At 38.4% G+C, this 9390-nt stretch overlaps 1 pseudogene; it reads left to right on the plus strand.

The window, feature by feature from the left end:
- On the plus strand, positions 320–1351 carry LOC107636657 (annotated as a pseudogene).

The raw sequence follows: 9390 nt of genomic DNA on the forward strand, positions 1-9390 counted from the left end.
GTCACGTCTGCTCCCTTCATCGCCATCGTCACAGAGCTCTTTCCGCCGCCGCTCTTGTCGCGTTTGCTCCCTTAGTGAATTTCAAGTATAATCTGATTTTGTGATTTTGTTGCTTAGGGCTCAATTTTCTGTGCCAATTTTAGGTTTATCAATTTTTCTTCGCAGTTTCTATCTTCTTGTTGCTGTTGATATAGTTTCTATCTTCGCAGTTTCTACTTTCTTATTACTGTTCTCTATGAAGAGTGGAGAAAGTGTAAAAGTGGTGAATTTCATATAATTTATTGTGTTGTTCAAGAGTTAAATTGGGATAAGCTAAAAAATGTTTCTCATGGTGCAGATATATGTGGATGGAACAACTACCATGTCTACTCATGAAAGAAAAGCTAGCATTAGAGAATTCTATGGTATTTTTCCTCTATTTTGTTGTATGATAAGTTGTTTTGCATCTTTGGGTCAGCTAATTTAGAATATTTGTTGAGTTTTTGCATTTATCAGCGGTAATTTATCTGTCTTTGTTACAACTTCAGAAAGGGGTTGCAGATTCAGGGGATAAGAAATAGAAAGCTGTTTGTATGGAGAGGTATCAAAAAAGAGACAGTGAGGATCATCAACAACATTCTGATATAGACATTGAAAGAGAAGAATATGGAATATGCATGGAAGTGAATAGTAAGATTGTGTTGCCTAACTGCATCCATGCTATGTGCCTGAAACGTTACCGTGAATGGTACCCACTCTTTCTTGGTTGCTACTGCATCATGATTCTTTGTACTTCTCCATCAATATATTGTTGCAGTTGAATGTTATTTGGCAGTGTTTAGGGTGCTTTCATGCTTAGTTGTTGATTAGCACTAGAATATTGTTATGAGAAAGAAGGCAATGAAGGGCAATATTGGTGCTTAAGTTGTTTGCAATATGTTCTTATATGATTCATCAAAAACATTGTCTTCAATTTTAGATATCCATTATCATCATCCGATTGAAATTTGGTTCGATACATGATAATATATCTACTTCGTGTTTTGGGTCTTTACATTGATCATTCTTTTGCAATTGCATACCAAACTTAAAGAGTTGATGCTGCAGCTGCATCAATCACTGTATCTCATTTATGACATGTTTTTTAGGAGAACAAAATCCCAATCGTGCCCCTTTTGTCACGATAGTCTAAAGAGAGTGAACTCGTGTGATCTCTGGGTATTTACCGATAGCCACCAGAGTATGATGAATCATGTTTGTTACTTTAAATTGACACATTCACATGGCAAAACAGAACATGCACCTAATGGATCAAATTCAATTATACCATTGAACCATTTTATTCTTTTATTTGCAGGTATATATATGGTAGAGTTTCTCCTAAATTAGATGTCTTTGCTTTTGGGGCTTTATGAGCTTATTTCTGCTAAAGAAGCTGTGATCAATGGTGGTGCTGAAATCAAGGGACTTATAGCTTTGGTGAATTTTGATACCCTACTATGCATTACTGATAAACCACTATTTTATGGTTTATCTTGTGTATAATTGAGTGGTTTCATCAAGCCATCACCCACTTATTCATACTAATTGAATGATTTTACATTCTCCTTCCTAGTATAGTTTTATGGTTGAAAACTTGCTTCCTAAAGAACTTTAACTTATGTATTTTAATTCTCCTTTATACCATTCGACGCTGTGATCCGTGTGTTAAGTGTGTCAGGCTTTATAGGGTAGGAATGGCTTAGAGAATGAAGAGGAAGCTTGCAAAAATGGAAGGAACACAAGAAACTAAGGAGATGACCAGCGAACACCGACGCACGTGCATGGATCACGCGAGCGCGCGGAATGGAGAAAATTACAGCGACGCGTGCGCATGCCTGACGCGTACGCGTGGATTGGAGTCTGGACAAATAACGCGAACGCGTAGACAACGCGTACGCGTGACAAGGAAAATCACTGAATGACGCGCATATGTGGACGACGTGTACGCGTGACCTGCGCGATCTGCAGAATTAACAGAAAATGATGGTGGTGATTTCGGGCCGCGTTTTGACCCAGTTTTCGACTCAGAAACACAGAATAAAGCCAGGGAATATGCAGAGACTCAACAGAAAACTTTAGACACATTGATACATTCTCATTAGGATAGTTTTTAGGTTTTTAGATTTGAATTTAGAGAGGATTACTCTTCCTCTAGGTTCTCTTTATATTCCCAGTTTATTGCTTTTGCTTTTGGATATTGAAGAGTTATTACCTCCGTTGAAGATACTATTCTAGTTTGTTTCCTTGCTTACTCTTTTATTTATTCCATATTCTTAAGTCTTGTTTAAAGTAGTAATTGGATTATTTTCATAGATTGTTAGTGCAAAGGATTACTTTTACTTTTAATTAATTTTTGAATCCCTATTTTATTTAAGTTATCATGTCTTCTTCTTATATTTTTATGAGCATTATATTCATGTCAATGGAGTAGACTCCATACTTGACATGGGATTGATTAAAAGGAGACACTTGAGTTGGAAGGCTTAAGTGCTGATTAAGTTGGAAGTTGTTGGCTAGTTCTGTATTTACTAACGCTAAACCTTCCCAAGGGAGAGGACTAGGATTTGCGAATAAGAGTTAGCTCAATCACTTGACTTTCCTTTATTTAGTAAGGGTTAACTAAGTGAAAACAACAACCTTTTTAATACTACACTTAAGAGACCCCAACAAGGATAGAACTTCCAATTAATCATTCCCCCAGTCAAGGCTTTTATCTAGAATATTAATAATCATTCTTAGTTTTTATTGCTTTAATTTACAATTATTTAATAGCTTATTATCCAACTTAAACTCTCTTGAAATTTCCTTATTAATAAAATAGCATCCTTTCTTGCAACTCGTTGGGAGACGACCTGGGACTCATACTCCCAGTATTTTTATTCTAAATTTTTGTGACACCTTTCTAAATTGGTGAGGTGGATTTTAGCTGGTTAAGAGCTATACTTGCAACGCTGTTTTTATATTACAATCTCTTAATTGGCCTAACTTCTGTCACGCACCAGTTTTTTACGCCGTTGCTGGGGAGTTGCAATTGTGTGATAAATTATTAATTAGTGTATATATTGGTGCACGAATTGTAAATCACACTTTTCACGACTCGTACCACTAACCAGCAAGTGCACTGGGTCGTCCAAGTAATACCTTACGTGAGTAAGGGTCGATCCCACGGAGATTGTCGGCTTGAAGCAAGCTATGGTTATTTTGTAATTCTTAGTCAGGAAATTAATAATAAAATTGGTTGGGTTTATGAAGAGTAATTAACATAAAATAAATAATACTTGTTATGTAGTAATGTAGAACAGATTGAGGTTTTGGAGATGCTTTGTCTTCTAAATCTCTGCTTTCCTACTATCTTCTTCTTCACGCACGCAGGTCTCCTTCCATGGCAAGCTGTATGTTGGTGGATCACCGTTGTCAATGGCTACCAGCCGTCCTCTCAGTGAAAAGGGTCCATGTACATGGCTAATCATCTGTCGGTTCTCACTAATGTTGGAATAGGATCCATTGATCCTTTTGTACACTGTCACTGCGCCCAACATTCATGAGTTTGAAGCTTGTCATAGTCATCCCTTCCCGGATCCTACTCGGAATACCACAAATAAGGTTTAGACTTTTCGGATCTCAGGAATGCTGCCAATTGATTCTAGCTTATACCACGAAGACTCTGATCTCACGGATTTGAATGCTCTGTTGTCAGGAGAGGTAATCAAACTCGTGAACTAGGAACAAAAGAAATACACACTCAATCTAAGGTAGAACAGAAGTGGTTGTCAGGCACGTGTTCATAGGTTGAGAATGGTGATGAGTATCACGGATCATCACATTCATCATGTTGAAGTGCGAGTGAATATCTTAGAATAGAAACAAGCGTAATTGAATGGAAAACAATAGTAATTGTATTAATCCATCAAGACACAGCAGAGCTCCTCACCCCCAACCATGGAGTTTAGAGACTCATGCCGTTGAAGATACAAGGTTCAGATGCAAATTGTCATGAGGTACATAGTAAGTCTCTAAAATTAGTTTTTATACTAAACTAGTGACCTAGGTTTAGAGAAAATGAGTAAACTAAGATAGATAGTGCAGAAATCCACTTCAGGGGCCCACTTGGTGTGTGCTTGGACTGAGCATTGAGCTTTACACGTGTAGAGGCTTCTCTTGGAGTTAAATGCCAGGTTGCAGCCTGTTTGTGGCGTTTAACTCTGGTTTGTAACCTGTTTCTGGCGTTTAACTTCAGAATAGGGCAGGAAGTTGGCGTTTAAATGCCAGTTTGCGTCGTCAAAACTTGGGCAAAGTAGGGACTATTATATATTGATGGAAAGCCCTAGATGTCTACTTTCCAACGCAATTGCGATCGCGCCAATTGGGTTTCTGTAGCTCCAGAAAATCCATTTCGAGTGCAGGGAGGTCAGAATCCAACGGCATCTGCAGTCCTTTTTCAGCCTCTGAATCAGATTTTTGCTCAGGTGCCTCAATTTCAGCCAGAAAATACCTAAAATCACAGAATAATGCACAAACTCATAGTAAAGTCTAGAAATGTGATTTTTGCATAAAAACTAATAAAAATATACTAAAAAGTAGCTAAATCCTACTAAAAACTATATGAAAATACTCCCAAAAAGCGTATAAAATATCCGCTCATCACAACACCAAACTTAAACTGTTGCTTGTCCTCAAGAAACTAGATAAATAAGACAGAATAGAAAGAAAATCAAGAGGCAATAACATCTCAGAGTTTTATATGAAGCTCAAATTCTCATTAGATGAGCGGGACTAGTAGCTTTTTGCTTCTAAACAGTTTTGGCACCTCAATTTATCCTTTGAAGTTCAGAATGATTGGCATCTATAGGAACTCAGAATTCAGATAGTGTTATTGATTCTCCTAGTTTAGTATGTTGATTCTTGAACACAGCTACTTTATGAGTCTTGGTTGTGGCCCTAAGCACTTTGTTTTCTAGTATTACCACCGGATACATAAATACCACGGACACATAACTGGGTGAACCTTTTCAGATTGTGACTTAGCTTTGCTAAAGTCCCCAGTTAGAGGTGTCCAGAGTTTTTAAGCACACTCTTTTGCTTTGGACCACGACTTTAACCGCCCAGTCTCAAGTTTTTCAGTTGACACCTTCACGCCACAAGCACATGTTTAGGGACAGCTTGGTTTATCCGCTTAGGCCAGAATTTTAAATTGTCAATAACATTTTTCCTTTTTCATTATTCTTTCAAGAGCCAACAAATTTAACATTCATAAACTTCACTATCAAAAATTATGCATTGTTCAAGCATTCATTCAGAAGACAAAAAGTATTGCCACCACATATAAATTATGCTAAAAAATCTGCTATTTTATTCATGTTTAATGATGATAAGAAAAATAAATTATAGCTTACTTGGAGATAATAAAAAAAAAATAAAGATACTAATTACTATTATTCATGTGACTCCTAAGGTAGATCTCTAATAGCAAAAGTTATCACAGAGTTAAGATTAGGACTCAACAACCTTTATTTTGAGAGATGGATGCTCCTTCAATCTGTGGGGTGTCTGGCCCTTCAAGAGACAGCTTCTGGCGCTTCAGCTCCTGTAGCTCATGCCCTTGCTTCTCTTGTTCCTTCAGCAGTTTGCAGAGCATGCTATTTTGAACTTGCTGTTCTTCTTTCAGTTGATCCATAGCTTCTTGCAGCTTGGTGACAGATGCTTCTAGGTGGGTCTAGTAGTCAATCTGAGGGATTTCTGGGAGGAACTCATGTGCCCTCCTTTTGATGGAGTTATCTTGCACTTGTTGTCCTTCCATTGAATTTTTGGTGATTGAGTGCTCGACTGAGATATACTCATCCACTCCCATCTTTACCCCAACATCTTTACATAGTAGAGAGATTAAGCTTGGGTAAGCCAATTTGGCATCAGTGGAGTTCTTGTTTGCAATTGTGTAAAGCTCACAAGAGATCAGATGATGAATCTCCACTTCGTTTTCCAGCATAATGCAGTGGATCATCACTGCTCTTTTGACACTTTAGAGCGGTTACTGGTGGGCAGTATAGAACGCCTAATGAAGTCTAGCCAGCCCCTAGCAACTGGTTTGAGATCTCCTCTCTTGAGTTGATTTGGGACCTTTTGTGTTGGTTATCCACTTGGTTCCAGGAATGCACATGTCCTCTAGAACTTGGTCCAAGCGCTTATCAAATCTCACTATTCTTCTATTAAAGGATTCTGGATCATCTTGTAGTTGAGGCAGCTTGGAGATCTCTCTTATTTTGTCCAGGTGGAAGTAAATAATCTTTCCTCTGACCATGGTTCGAAAGGTATAGAAGGCGGTTCCAGTCATTCTCTGCTTATCTGTTTGCCACAGATTTGAGTAGAATTCCTGAACCATGTTTCTACCCACCTTTGGCTCAGGATTAACTAGAATTTCCCAGCCCCTGTTTCGAATCTGCTCTTAGATCTCCGGATATTCGTCTTCTTTCAGATCGAATTTAACTTCCGGGATCACTGACCTTAGACACATTATTTTGTGGTAATGGTCTGCCTATTCTTTGGTTAAGAACCTCTCCTGATTCCAAAGTGGTTTTGGAGTGTTCTCTTTCTTGCCTCTTGAAGTGGTTTGTTTTCCCTTAGGAGCCATGATCTTAGTGAAGCTTAGCTCAGTGATCACGAAAAACACACCAAACTTAGAAATTTGCTTGTCCTCAAGCAAAAGAAAGGAAAGGAGAGGAATAAAAGGAGAGTCAAATTCGAATTATGGAGGAGAGGGGGAGGCCGAATGTGAATTTATAAGGGAGGGGGTGGGTTCGAAAATTTTGAAAAAGATATGATAGAAGATAAGATTTGTAAAAGATAAATATGATATGAAAAAGATGAAATTTTAAAATTGAAAAGATATGAGAGATTTAAAAAACATAAATCTGCGTTTGAAAAGATAATATGATGAGTTGAAAAAGATTTGAGAAGAAATTAAAAAGATAGATGAGTTTTGAAAAAGATTTGAAAAGGAATTGAAGAAGATTTGAGAAAGATTTTTTTAGGATTAAAGAAAAATTTATTTTTAATTTATTTTATTTTTTATTTTTTTTTTGAAATTGAAATTGAAATATGATAATTTGTAACGTATTTTTGCAAGAAATTTTGAATGGAACTATGAAAATTTGAAAAAAAAATTGAGTTGGAAACAAAACTTCCTCCCTTCCACATTCCTGGCGTTAAACGCCCAGAATGGCACTCATTCTGGCGTTTAACGCCTATTTGTTGCTTCTTTTGGGCGTTTAACGCCCAACCAGGTACCCTGGCTGGCGTTAAACGCCAGAAAGCCTTTATCACTAGGCATTTTTCTAAACGCCCAGGATGCTGCAATTCTGGCGTTAAACGCCCAGAATGGTACCCATTATGGGCGTTTAACGCCCACAATACCCCTTACTGGCATTTTTGTGCCAGTAAGCTCTTTTTCTCTGCATTATGCTCTGAATTCTTCTGTAACTCTATGAACTCCTGCAATTGTTAATTAACATTGAAGATAATTTATATCAAACTCATATAATTATTATTTGAATAACAAATAAACCTTGTTAATGGCTGCGTTGCCTCCCAGCAAGCGCTTCTTTATTGTCTTTAGCTGGACCTTACTGAGCTTTTAATCTAGTCTCAGTTTTGAGCATTCTTGCTCAACATTGCCTTCAAGATAATGCTCGACTCTCTATCCATTAACAATGAACTTTTTATCAGAGTCAATATCCTGAAGCTCCACATATCCATATGGTGACTTGTAATCACATATGGTCCCCTCCACCGGGATTTTAATTTCCCAGGGAATAATCTGAGCCTAGAGTTCAACAGCAGAACCTTCTGTCTTGGTTCAAAGACTCTGGATGACAGTTTCTTATCATGCCACCTTTTTGCTTTCTCCTTGTACATTTTTGCATTTTCGAAAGCATTGAGTCTGAATTTCTCTAGCTCATTTAACTGGAGTAATCTCTTCTCTCCAGCTAACTTAGCATCTAGATTTAGGAACCTGGTTGCCCAGTAGGCCTTATGCTCTAGTTCCACGGGCAGATGACAGGCCTTGCCATACACAAGCTGGTATGGAGAGGTTCCTATAGGAGTCTTGAACACTGTTCTGTATGCCCACAGAGCATCGTCCAAGCTTTTTGCCCAATCCCTTCTACGGGCAATTACAGTCCGTTCCAGGATTCTCTTTAGTTCTCTATTAGAGACTTCAGCCTGCCCATGGTTCTGTGGATGATATAGAGTTGCTACCTTGTGGCTAATTCCATATCGGACCATAGCAGAGTAAAGCTGTTTATTGCAGAAATGAGTGCCCCCATCACTGATTAGTAGTCTAGGGACACCAAACCTGCTGAAGATATGTTTCTGGAGGAACTTCAGCACTGTCTTAGTATCATTAGTGGGTGTTGCAATTGCCTCTACCCATTTAGATACATAGTCTACTGCCACCAGAATATACGTGTTTGAGTATGATGGTGGGAAAGGCGCCATGAAGTTAATACCCCATACATCAAACAACTCAATCTCCAAGATCCCTTGTTGAGGCATGGCGTAACCATGAGACAGATTACCAGCTCTCTGGCAACTGTCATAGTTACGTACAAACTCTTGGGAATCTCTATAGAGAGTAGGCCAGTAGAAACCACATTGGAGGACCGTAGTGGCTGTTCGCTCACCTCCGAAATGTCCTACATATTGTGATCCATGGCAATGCCATAGGATCTTTTGCGCCTCTTCCTTGGGCACACATCTACGGATTATTCTGTCTGCACATCTCTTAAAGAGATATGGTTCATCCCATAAGTAGTACTTTACATCAGAAATCAATTTCTTTATTTGCTGACTGCTGTACTCTTTGGGTATGAATCTTACAGCCTTATAGTTTGCAATGTCTGCAAACCATGGTGTTTCCTGAATGGCAAATAGTTGCTCATCTGAAAAGGTTTCAGAGATCTCAATGGAGGGGGAGGACGCCCCTTCTACTGGTTCTATCTGGGACAGATGATTGATGCACGAAATTGTGATCCTTAACAACGGCGCCAAAAACTTGGTGCTCGGAACGTAATTCACACACTTTGTCACAACTTCGCACAACTAACCAGCAAGTGCACTGGGTCGTCCAAGTAATAAACCTTACGTGAGTAAGGGTCGATCCCACGGAGATTGTCGGCTTGAAGCAAGCTATGGTCACCTTGTAAATCTCAGTCAGACAGATTCAAATGGTTATAGAGAATTGATAATTAAAACATAATTAAAATATAAAAGGGGATAAAGATACTTATGTAATTCATTGGTGAGAATTTCAGATAAGCGTATAGAGATGCTTTTGTTCCTAAACCTCTGCTTTCCTGCTGTCTTCATCCAATCATT

Source organism: Arachis ipaensis, chromosome B04 (assembly GCF_000816755.2).
Source record: "Arachis ipaensis cultivar K30076 chromosome B04, Araip1.1, whole genome shotgun sequence".
NCBI lineage: Eukaryota > Viridiplantae > Streptophyta > Magnoliopsida > Fabales > Fabaceae > Arachis > Arachis ipaensis.